Source organism: Talpa occidentalis, unplaced genomic scaffold (assembly GCF_014898055.3).
Source record: "Talpa occidentalis isolate TD23 unplaced genomic scaffold, MPIMG_talOcc4v2.1 talOcc4.3, whole genome shotgun sequence".
Taxonomy (NCBI): domain Eukaryota; kingdom Metazoa; phylum Chordata; class Mammalia; order Eulipotyphla; family Talpidae; genus Talpa; species Talpa occidentalis.
In genome coordinates, this window is record NW_023603184.1 from 100,845,144 (window position 1) to 100,857,987 (window position 12,844).

Genomic DNA, 12,844 nt, shown 5'->3' on the forward strand with positions numbered 1-12,844 from the left:
AAAAACTTGTCCAGTATTTATAGATCTTAAAAATTAGCCCGATGCTTTATTCACACAATGAAAGGCTCCGAAATACATATAATGTCCTACTTACAAATCAGTGTATTTTAAACATAAGGATGCAGTATCTAGTTCCCAATTTTTTCCATCACTTTCAACTCTTAAAAAATACAAATGTATCTTGTTCAAATATTATAAATTTATATTAGCATTACATCACTGCCGTATGTTGGTTTAATCATTGCATTATTTCTCTTGACAATGTAGTCTTGAGTGACAAATAAGTAATTTGTAGGAATATTCAGCTTTTAAGAGTTTCATATGATCTAGAAAGTTTTATAATTCCATGTTAATTTCTAGATTTATGTTTTAGACATAAATATCCATTATATAAAAGTATCCATGTTTTTTTCAAATTACAGAAAACTCAAGAAATAGAAATATTCAACATAATAGGGAAAGCTAGTATTTTCTGACTTTTTTCTGACTTGCAAGTCTTTGTTTTTCTTTAAAAGTTAAATTTTAAACATGTTTATTCTTATAGATTATTTCTGTACATGTGAAAGCCAGTTACAAATTGTAAATTATGGAAGAAAAAGAATAAAAGAGTTTATAGTTAATGGTAGACCAAATAATTTGGACCAGATCTTCTACATAATACATTTAGGAAATCTGATATCTAAACAAAACTTAATATCTGCTTAAAAATATGAGAGAGGGCCTCCCTGGTGGCGCAAGGGGCTGGGCACCCTGCTATGAAGCAATCCACAGCCTCTGTAGCACAAATTCGATCCCCGGTTGGCCAGGGAGCAACCCACATGGTGAAGCGGACCTTTCCCACCTCGCCTGCTGCTTCCCTCAGCAGTGTATTTAGGTTGATCTGCCTGTTCTGTTCCCCATTCTGTCTCTGGTGAATCCTCTTACACACCCCTTTCCCCCACATCTCTGGCCTGTACCCTAGCTCTTGTATGCATAAATAAGTGAATCTTAAAAAAAAAAAAAAATGAGAAAGCTGACAGTAATGAAGAGCTAAGGAAGCACAGAGATTTAGGTAGGTGTGCTGCTACTCTGGAAATATTGGCCAGTTCTGTAAATGATCTGATATGCTAAATGGAGTATCCCATGGGACCAGGGAGCTGTGGATATGCTTCTTATAGTGGTAAACTCTTTCCCTTAACTTTTGAGTAAGGAATCCAAAAGGCTGCACATTAGGAGTAAAAAAGATACAGAAATGAAAAAGCTTTCAATATTCTCAATCCCAGAAATTGGATTGAGATTATCTAAGGTTTTTAGAGCTCCCAGGTGTTTGACAGAAGCAAATTTAAGTTCTCTTGAGAGGAAAATAACATTGTAGGTGTTGTGGGCCACAAGTGAACATCTGAAGGTAGCTACTAGCCAACAATCAGCAAGAAGTAGACCCTTGGTCTTACAGTCTGCAAAGAAGAATGCTGCATCCACATGAGCTTAGAAGTGGATCCTTTTTTAATGAAACCTCAGCCCAGATCACACTGAGGTTGACACCTTAATTGCAATCCTTGGGACCTGAGACAGAAGCCCAAACTTCATGAACTGTGCTTGAATTCCTGAACCACAAAACCTATGAGATAATAAATATGTATTGAAGATAAGTTTGTGGTAATACTATTACACTACAGTAGAAAATAACAGACCTCAAAATAAAAAGTTTTGCAAATATGTTGTAGGACACAAAATTAGCAACACCAAAAGACATGAATTAACACCAACAGAAGCTTCTACTTAAGCATATCTGCAGGACCTTCAAATACTGAAGTTTTCGGATACAAACTAAGCTTAAGAGAATTTTGGTAAAGAAAATTAATTTTTAAAATATGGAAATACTAGAACTGAAAGTAACCATTACTGAAATTAGAATTTTGATGGATGAATTTAAAAACAGGTATAGCTGAAGAGAAAATTGGTAATGAAAATACAGGAGAAAAATTAAGAGACATACAAGCTGTGGTGATCTAATACAGTAAATTGGCATATCAGAAGGACAGAAGAAAAAAATGAAACAAGCAGTATTTAAGATGTAATGACTGAGAACCTCACAAAACCAGATTCAAGAGCCCTTATGCACCCCAGCAGGGTAAGTAAAAACACACATGAAATCACATCATTGTAAAATTGCTGATAACCAATATTGGAAAAAGTGTAGGGCAGCTAGAGGGAAAAGGACACTGAAAAGAACAACAAATGAATAGTAGTTTTTCTTAATAGGATTCACCAGTGAAGCCATCTAAGCCTGGAGTTTTCTTTGTTGGAAGGTTTTTAACTAATTCAATTTAATCACAGGACTATTCTGGTTGTATTCTTGAGTAAGCTTTGGTAATTTGCCATTCTTATCTATTGCTACATAATACATTTCCTCAAATTTAACATTTTGAAGCATTATCTAACAAGTATCTGTGGGTCAGGAATTCAGAAGGGTTTACCTGGGTGATTCTAACTCAGGATCTCAAATAGCTCAAGATGATGTCTGTGGTCAAGAACGTTTGCCAATGGAGGATCTGCTCACAAGGTGGTTCTCACATTGCTTTTGGCAGGAGACCTCAGTTTCTGTTATCAAGAAGTCTCAACTTGCTGGTTGTTGGCAGGAGGCCTCAATTTCCACATCAGCCTCTCCATAGACCTGCTTGAGTGTCATGAGACATGGTTTCCTGCCAAATGAGCCTTCCAAGAGAGAGGACAAAGTAGAAACCACAGTGCCTTTTGTAAACTAGTCTTAGAAGTCCCACACCATCATTTCTGCCATATGCTATTAGAACACTAAGTCAAGTCTATACTCAAAGGGAGCGGAGTTAGATCCCACCTTTGAGGAGTTAGTCAAAGAAAGTGTGGACATATTTTAAAACTTGCAGTGTCTCTTGAGGAGCTTTTCCATTGTCCTTGTAAGGTATAAAATATGTGGACATTTTACCTGCTTGTTTTATCACATAGCCTTCCTCTATTCATCCTTTTTTCCCCTTTTTTGTAATAACATAACCATTGTTTTCTTCCCCTTTTCCTTCTTTGTTCTCTAGTGTATCAAACCCAGTGCTTTTCTGGATCTGATTGGAACTCAAGTATCTTTCAGCTCTGTGCCAATTCTGGCATTTGTTTAATTTGTACTTCTTTGCAAAGATGGACTCAGCTTTGCCCAAACTTACGGCCCAAGCTATGCATGTGTGGCTTTGTGTTCAACCAAGGGAACATGCCCGCTTGCAGCTCTAATTTAGCTCCTTCCCATCTGGTACTCTACCCTGTAAAATTCTAGCAACTTCTGTCTCTCCAAACTTTCAATTTCCTCCAACTTCAGATTACTGCTTGAGATTCCTTTCCTGTACCTCGAGCTGGAACGTGTCTATAGGCCGAAGTATCGGTGGGTATCACAATCCTGTACCACCTAATGTCAATTACTTAAACACTTATTTCATATACTTCATCCAACTTTTATTGTTTGCAGTGTGATGGTTAGTCAAGTCCCAGTTCCTCTAGAAACAAATTGTAATATCTCATTTTTCATTTCAAATGCAGTATGGTTTTGGATTAGAAAGACCTAAATTTGAATTCTAGCTCTGCAGTGGGTAAAACACCTCAATTTCCATATCTGTTAAGTGGAGATTATAATTTAATCTCCCTAATTTACATCCTAATATTGTGAAGATTTACTGAGTTAACCATTTTGTTTAAGTTTACTGTGGCTGCTATAACAAAATGGGTGGCAAAACCCAGAAATTCATTTTCTCACAGCCCCAAAGACCAGAATTCCCGAATGGTTTCATTGGACTGAAATCAGGATGTCAATAGGATCACACTCCATTGGAGGCTCAAGGGAGAATCTGTCCCTTGTATCCTATACTGTCCATATCAAATTTCCTGCTGTTGCTTTCTTACAAGAAGTCTTGTTGATTGCATTTAGGGTCCCTGAAGATGATCTCCCCATCTCCAGGGTGTTTGTTTAATCACATCTATAAAGACCCACTTTCTTTGTAACATTTACAGGTTCCAGGGATTAGGACCAGACACCACTGGGTAGTCATTATTTAGCCTATTACAGGGTAAGAGGACACACTCAGTAGTAATATTCAATACATTTAGCAACCACCAAAGCATAGACATCAATCAATCAGAATAGAAGTAAGAATTGATGCTGGTAACAAACCTAACAGGGCATTTGTCTCAATAGCAGTCCTGTACTTGCCAAGTATAAATACTCAAATACATACTATGTATTCACTATTAATTCACTGAGGTCCAGCTTTATTAAGTTAGTCATTTCTATTTCCACATTTCAAATGTCTAGATTTACTCATTTATTTCCAGGGTCATATGTTCTACTTTTCAATTTTTATGAGCACCTCATATGTGGAGGATACTAATATTGCCAAATGTGTGACAAGTGTTCGTATTATATTTGTATTGTGTTAATCTTTTCGAATCTTATGTTTGACTATTTCTAGATAATCTGCTCTTAGTCTTCATGTTAAAATGTAAAATATCTGAATTGAATGTAGTTTGTTACAAAATTATATTAGATTTTTTAAAAGATTTATTTATGCATACTAGATCTGGGGTGCAGGCCAGAGGTATGAGAGGGTGAGAGGATTCACCAGAGACAGAGTAGGGAGCAGAACAGGCAGATTGACTGAAATACTCTGCTGAAGGGAGCAGAGGGTGAGACAGGAGAGCTCGGCTGCACCATGTGGGTTAGCTCCGTGGCCAGGGATCAAACTTGTCCTTAAGTCGCTCCTTATAGCTTCATTGTGCAGAGACTTAACCCGGGAGGTTAAGTCACTTAGGCCACCAGGGAGGCTCCAAGATTTTAGATTTAATGAAACATTGATGTACACTAACTTTAATGTTTTTCTTTCATTCTTTGTTTTATTTTACATTTTAAAATGACAGGTTTATTAGGAAAAGGGGAAAAAAAGAGACACCTGCATAGTCACAGATGTTTCAAAAATGGTAATTACATGGTGTGAGTAATTGCTGTTATTTCAGTGAATGAATGTGTTCACCAAAGGGTGGACATGGAATACACTACATAGTGTTGTAGTGTCTCATGTGTTTTTTCCAAAGTGTATTAAATGCAGCATAATGTAGTAAGCTAATTTAGTCACTGAACTAGCACTATACACATTCATATGCACAACTACTATTCTTGTAAACATCTTTAATGTATGTCCCTTTGCAGAATGCTTTAAATGCAGCATGATGTGGCAAAAACGTTCATTCTGAAGTAACCATGTAATTGTTTACGTATAGAGCTGTCATTCTTAGATATCTATTTTGTATATATGATTTTTATTGCGGTAACATTGGTTTATGACACTGTATATGATTTGGGGGTATAGAAACTAGATGTCTATCTTACACCATTCACAAGAGTTAACTCAAAATAGATTAAAGATTTAGATGTAAGACCTAAGACTATAAAATACTTCAAGAAAATATAGGCCGGGGGGGGGGGAAAGAAAGACAATATGGGCCAAACACTCCTCAACATTGGCTTCACAGGTATCTTTATTTATTTATTTTAAGAATACCCTTTTTTTTTTTAATAGAGGCATGTTTTATTTATTTATTTATTTGTTTGTTTTGTTTATACATGCACTGGGTACAGTCAGAAGCGCGGGAGGGTGAGAGAATTCACCAGAGCCAGAGCGGGGAGCAGAGCAGGCAGAAGGACCGAAGTCCACTGCTGAGGGGAGCAACAGGCGGCAGGAGAGGTCTGCGCGCCATGTGGGACCCTCCTCTGGTGGCCGGGGAGCATCCAGGGATCGAACTGGCGTCGCAGAGGCTGCGGGCAGCTTCGCAACACCCAGCGCTCAACCGCTGCGCCACCGGGGAGGCCCTTCACAGGTATCTTTAAACTTTAAAATATAAGATTCTTGTCCATTAAAATTGTTTCTTTGTAAACAAAAGGATACTCATGTCTCTTCCAAAGATAAGCAGATCCTTCATGACTAGCTTTAATTATGTGGAAATGTGAGCATACAGAAGAATTGTAAGAGAGAAAGTAAGGGAGGAAAAAAGCAAGGAAAATACACTGTCCTCTACAAAACTCTTACAAAACTCATACACTAAAATAAGAGGATGGTATTATGACATAGTTACTATATTTGGAAAGTGTTTGCATTACTAAACACTGTATATAAAAACTATCTTTAAAACTTTCAAAATAGAAATATTATTCCAATCTGTGCACTAGATCATCAAAGATGAATTAATAAACACACAAATGAATCATTAGAGTGGCATGTGCTCTAATAGGCAAGTAAGTCTTTATAAGTTACAGCAAGTCACTTAATGGAAAGTGTAGGTATTTCCTATTCATTGTTAGGACAGCTAGTAGCATCCCTTACTTCTAATCACTACATATTAGTGCCATCCCTCCTCCTCAGTTATAACAACTGAAAACATCCTAAACTGACCATTGTTCCCTGAGGAATAAAACCACCCCTATTTGAGAACCTCCCACTTAATGCTTAAAAGTTCATATCTTTTGTTTGTGACTCAAGTGGAAGATACAGCCATTGGACATACTTAATGTGCATATTAAAAACTGACTTCTCTTCAAGCCACAGATCCAGAATATTTCTCTTCATATGGAAATGTCCTTATCACAAAGTCCATAGCCTTCTTATAGCACAGCAGTCATCATCTGTGTATCTAGTAAATATTGATGTCTAACTTAATTACCTACTTCTTTTCTTTTTGATGTGAACTATGTGAAGTCTTACTTTTTTTTTTTTTCAAATTATGTTTATTGAGGTAAAGTTGGTTTACATCATTGTTCTCTACTTTGGGGGTTATGGGCTTAAACCTCTACAAATGTATGTTTTCACACCATGCTCACCACCAGTGCCCCAATAAATCTCTACCATTTTCAGTTAGGGCACTTCCAACCCCCCCCATCCCTTCCCACCTTCTGATCCTCTCAGTTTTTCAGTCAGATGCCATGGGTTTATTAATGTTTGGTTTTGACTGACCCTTATTTTGTTTCTCTATGTTCCACATATAAGTGAGACCATCTGGCATTTGTCTTTCTCCTTCTGACTTATTTCACTTAACATTATCCTCTCAAGTTCCATCCATGTTGCCATAAATGGCATGAGTTCATCTCTTTTTATAGCTGCATAGGGGTGTGTGTGTATCATGTTTTTCTGATTCACTTTTCTGTCCTTGAGCACTTAGTCTGTTTCCATAGAAGTTTTATGTATGCATATATATATTTAAATTAAAGTAGCATTTGTTTTTTTAATTTATATCTTTTTTTTAAGATTTATTTATTTATGCATACAAGAACTGTGATACAGGCCAGAGGTGTGGGCGGTGAGAGGATTCACCAGAGACAAAGTGGGGAACAGAGCTGGAAGGTTGACTGAAATACACTGTTGAGGGCAGCAGCGGGCAAGACGGGAGAGGTCTGCCGTGCCATGTGGGTAGCTCCCTGATCAGGGATTGAATCATGCTGCAATGGCTGTGGATAGCTTCATAGGTTATGTCTTAACCCCTTGCGCCACCAGGGAGGCCCCTAATTTATATCTTTTGCATCATTGTGTATTACCCCTAAAATTCCCACCACCAAATCACCCAGGCACATTATGATATTCCCTTGTGCTCTTCTTTCCCCTGTTTTGGTCCCTTTTCCTCTCTCCCCCTCACAGAATGTCTCTGCTTTATGGTTGCACACTACTTTTGCTTTTATTATTATAGTTGTTGTTGTTATTCTTTTTTCTGACCCTTTATTTGGTTCCCCTATATTCCTCCTATAAGTGAAACCATCCAAATATTTTTCTTTTTCCTTTTGGCTTATTTCACTGAGCATGATCCTCTCTAGTTCCATCCATTTTGCTGCGAATAGCTTGAATTTATCTTTTTTAATTGCTGAATAGTATACCATTGTATATATATACCACCTCTTCTTGATCTAGTCATCTATTTTTGAGCATTTGGGTTGTTTCCATATCTTACCTATTGTAAATAGTGCTGCAATAAATATAAGGGGTGCAGGTATCTTTTTTAATTAATGTTTTTGTGTCCTTTGGGCAAATTCCTAAGAGTGGAATGGCTGGGTCATATGGTAACTCCATTTTTAGTAGTCTGAGGTACCTCCACACAGCTTTCTATAGTGGTTGGACCAGTTTGCATTCCCACTAGCAGTGTATGAGAGTTCCTTTTCTCTGCATCCTGGCCAACATTGATTGTTGCCTGTTTTTTTAATTTGTGCCATTCTCACTGGTGTAAGGTGGTATCTCATTGTGGTTTGGTTTGCATTTCCCTGATTATAAGTGATCTTGAAAATTTTTTTATATACCTGTTGGCCATTTGTATTTCTTCTTTGGAGAAGTATCTTTTTAGCTCTGCTGTCCTTTTTTTTTTTTTTTTATAAGATTTATTTATTCATTTATACAAGCACTGGGTATAGTCAGAAGCGCGGGAGGGTAAGAGAATTCACCAGAGCCAGAGCGGGGAACAGAACAGGCAGACTGACGAAGTATACTGCTAAGAGGAGCAGCGGGCGGCAGGAGAGGTCTGTGCGCCATATGGGACCCTCCCCCGGTGGCCAGGGTGCCGGAGCTGCAGAGGCTTCGGGCAGCTTCACAACCCAGGGCTAAACTGCTGCGCCACTAGGGAGGCCCTGCTGTCCATTTTTTTGACTGGATCGTTTACTTTGTTTTTGTTGAGTCATGTGAGTGCTTTGTAGATTTTTGTGAGCAGTCCTTTATCAGTTGTATTGTGTGCAAAAATTTTCTCCCCATTAGCAGGGTGACTTTTTGTTTTGGTTACTGTCTTTTTTGCTGTACGAAGCCTTTTTAGTTTGATGTAATCCTGGTTGTTTATCTTGTCCATCACTTTCTTTGCTTTGGGGAATGTGTCTTTAAAGATGTTACTGAAACATATGTTGTGTTTTACCTATATTTTCTTCTATATATTTTATGGTTTCAGATCTTTTATCCATTCAGGTTTATACATTTATACATTCAGGTCTTTTATCCATTTTGAGATGGTTTTTCTGCATGGAGTAAGGTAGTAGTCTAGCTTCATTCTGCAAGTAGCAGTCTAGTTTTCCAGCACCATTTATTGAACAAACTGTCCTTGTTCCATTACATATTCTTTGTTCCTTTATCAAATATTAGTTGTGCATAAATATGTGGGCTTATTTCTGGGTTTTCTATTCGATTCCATTGGTCTGTGTGTCTGTTTTTGGTCCAGTACTATACTGTTTTAATTATAATGACTTTGTAGTATAGTTTGAAATCAGGGAGGATTATACCTCCATTCTCCTTCTTTTTAGTCAGGAAAGCTTTGGCTCTTCGTGTTTTTTTGTGGCTCCATATGAATTTCATCAATATTTGTTCTCATTCTTTGAAGAATGTCATTGAAATTTTTATCAGAATAGTATTGAATCTGTATATTGCTTTCAAGTAGGATGGCCATTTTGATGTTAATTCTTCCAATCCATGAGCAAAGGATGTGTTTCCATTTCTTTGTGTCTTCTTCTATTTCTTTTTTTTTTTTAAGATTTATTTTTTATTTATACAATAGCTGGGGTACAGGCCAGAGGCGTGGGAGGGTGAGAGGATTCACCAGAGACAGAGTGGGGAGCAGAACAGGCAGACAGAGCCTCACCTGGTGGCGCAGGCAGTTGAGCACAGCGCTGTGAAGCTGTCCGCAGCCTCTGCAGCGCTGGTTCGATCCCGGCCCTGGCCAGCCGGTGAGGGTCCCACATGGCACGACAGACCTCTCCTGTCGCACCCGCTGCTCCCCTCAGCAGTGTATTTCGTCAGTCTGCCTGTTCTGTTCCTCTGCCTGCTCTGTCTCTGGTGAATCCTCTTACCCTCCCGTGCATTTGGCCTGTACTCTGGTTCTTGTATAAAATGAATAAATAAATCTTTAAAAAAAAAAAAAAGAACAAGCAGACAGACCGAAAGCACTGTTGAGAGGAGCAGTGGGCGAGACAGGAGAGGTCTGCCATGCCATGTGGGTATCTCCCTGGCAGGCCAGGAATCAAACCTGCACTGCGGAGGCTTCAGACAGCTTCATAGCACTGCACTCAATCTGCTGCACCACCGGGGACACCCTTTCTATTTCTTTTTACAGTGTCTTGTAGTTTTCTTTATATAGGTCCTCCACCTCTTTTGTAAGGTTTATTCCCAAGTATTTGATATTTTTGGTTTCAATTATAAAAGGGATGGTTTTCATAATTATTTGATTGGTTGCATATATGAGGGCTACTGATTTTTGTGTGTTGATTTTGTATCCTGCTACTTCACTAAACTGGTCTATAATTTTGATTAGTTTTTCTGTGGCATTTTTAGGATTCTCTATGTATGTTATCATATTGTCTGAAAATAGTGATAGTTTTACTTCTTCTTTCCTTATTTGGATTCCTTATATGTCTTTCTCTTGTCTTATTGCTCTGACTAGGACTTCCAGTATTATATTGAAAAGCAGTGGTGAGAGTAGGCATCCTTGTCTTGTTCCAGATCTTAAGGGAAAGGCTTTCAGCTTTTCACCATTGAGGATAATATTGGCTGTGGGTTTGTCACATATCGCTTTTTTTTTTTTTTTTTTTTTTTAGAGGCATGTTTTTTTTATTTATTTATTTGTTTGTTTGTTTGTTTTTGTTTATACATGCACTGGGTACAGTCAGAAGCGCAGGAGGGTGAGAGAATTCACCAGAGCCAGAGCGGGGAGCAGAGCAGGCAGAAGGACTTAAGTACACTGCTGAGGGGAGCAGCGGGCGGCAGGAGAGGTCTGTGCGCCATGTGGGACCCTCCTCCAGTGGCAGGGGAGCAGCCGGGGATCGAACCGGCGCCGCAGAGGCCGCAGGCAGCTTCGCAACCCAGCGCTCAACCGCTGCGCCACCAGGGAGGCCCCACATATCGCTTTTATTATGTTAAGGTATGTTCCTTCTATCCCAAGGATTTCGAGGGCCTTCATCATAAATGGATGATGAACTTTGTTGAATGCTTTCTCAGCATCTGTCAATATGATCATAGGGTTTTTATTTTTCTTTTTGTTGATGTGTTGGATTACAATAATTGATTTTTGTGTGTTAAACCATCCTAAAGTAGCATTGGTTTGTATCACTATATATAATTCAGAAATATAGGATTCCCACCTTCTGCTACTTGTGTTTGATATATTTTAGGCTTCTTTTCTTACCAAGGTATTTATGCATTATCTATCAGGCACATATCTATCAGTTTAAGTTTGTTTTGAAAGGTCTTTTAGAACGCAAGTTTTAATTATATTCTATTTTGTAAAAGTGTTTTATCTAATATGCCCACATATTCATTTACTTTTATAGCATTTGAATTGTTTAGTGCCTGCCTTATATCTGCCCCAAAGGAGAGTCTGAGAAGATTTTCCTTGACAGTCCCTTAAACTGGTTCAAGGGGCAGCAACAGTTAATGCAGATTGGCACCTGATCAGATAAAGTGGCTCTATTAATAGTTTGAGCGGGATGAAATTTTAAGCCACTTTCCTACCCCTAAAATCAGACATTCTTCTTATCAGAAGATAAAAGAAAGGGCCTTTTTCTAGCCTAATAGCCCCCCAGTGTGCATCTTCAGATGACACCAGTTGTAGGGGATATAAACAATATTAAATTCACCAAATCCTTTTACCTAATACTCTATCACTTCGTCTACCCATTGGGCTTCTTGGACCATGTAATACTGTTGCAGACAGATTCTTCTGAGTATTCTGTAAGAGTTTATGGAATAATATATTTGAGGCCAAAAGTTAAATCTAACCTACTTGTTTATGTTGTACAAACTGATGTCTGTGTGATGATGGTTCATATGGAAACAAAATATTAACATAGATGTTTCCCAACATAAAAATCCTTAGAAACTACCCTTGTTTATAGAAGATGTTACTTAGCAAAAAAAAAAAGTCTTTTATATTTCAGTAATAACTTTTCAGCCATGTATCTAAACAACCAGCAAAAATATTTACAATTAGACTAAATAAAGTTTGATGCAAAGGATGTTACACTCAGTGCAAAATGAAAATCTTGTTCACTCAGTTTCCTACCATTTTGCAAGCAGAGTCTGGATTATGTTATATAACAAGATCACAACTCTTCATTGAAGGGGAGAGGGCATTACATATGTAATTATTGATAACATCAAGATAGGCTTCATAAAGCATCTTAGTAATTAGAGTAAGTCAAAACACTTAGGACAAGGAAGCAATAGACGATCATGTAGCATTGTGTTTTGTACTCAGTCAACTAAATAATTGTGATGCAAGACAAGCTTTATGAAAGAGGTAGACTGTGATCCATACCTTTTAAGTATGGGACAAATTTGGCAAGATGGAAAGGACTTGATAGAGCTTGCCAGATAGAGGGAATAACATGAACCAAGATGGAAATCAACATAGCATGTTCATAAGGTAGTGATGAAGTGACTGGCCTGATGAAGTTAAGGATTTAACTGGGAAGCAGTGAAAAAAAATTTCACTTTATATTTAGCAGGATTTGGCCAATTTATGGACAGGTTTGAATGCCAATCGGAAGAGTTAAAATTTTTCCAGATAGCTCTTAGGAGCAAGTAAAAGGAAAGGACATAAAGGAAGTGGTGTTTAGAGAGGATGAAAAGTTAGTGTACACCTTGGGAGAGATTGCCACAGGAAAATCTTGTAAACCAGGTAAGAAGTGATAATGACGGGCCTCCCCGGTGGCGCAGCGGTTGAGCGCTGGGTTGCAAAGCTGCCCGCAGCCTCTGCAGCGCCAGTTCGATCCCCGGCTGCTCCCCGGCCACTGGAGGAGGGTCCCACATGGCGCGCAGACCTCTCCTGCCGCCCGCTGCTCCCCTCAGCA

General features: G+C 38.4%; 1 protein-coding gene across 3 annotated transcripts in view; it reads left to right on the forward strand.

Moving 5' to 3' along the window:
• Nucleotides 1–12,844, forward strand: part of KLHL23 (kelch like family member 23) — a 32,126-nt gene that overhangs the window by 565 nt on the left and 18,717 nt on the right. Inside the window, exon 1 of one of the 3 annotated variants that reach the window (XM_054699839.1) lies at nt 1,919–2,110. The exons of 1 other annotated variant lie outside the window; for it this stretch is intronic. The gene's annotated coding sequence lies outside the window, so the exon portion shown is untranslated. Of the gene's footprint in view, nt 1–1,918; nt 2,111–5,672; nt 5,866–12,844 lie in introns of those variants that run through there. One more of the 3 variants, XM_054699838.1, reaches the window with a different exon arrangement.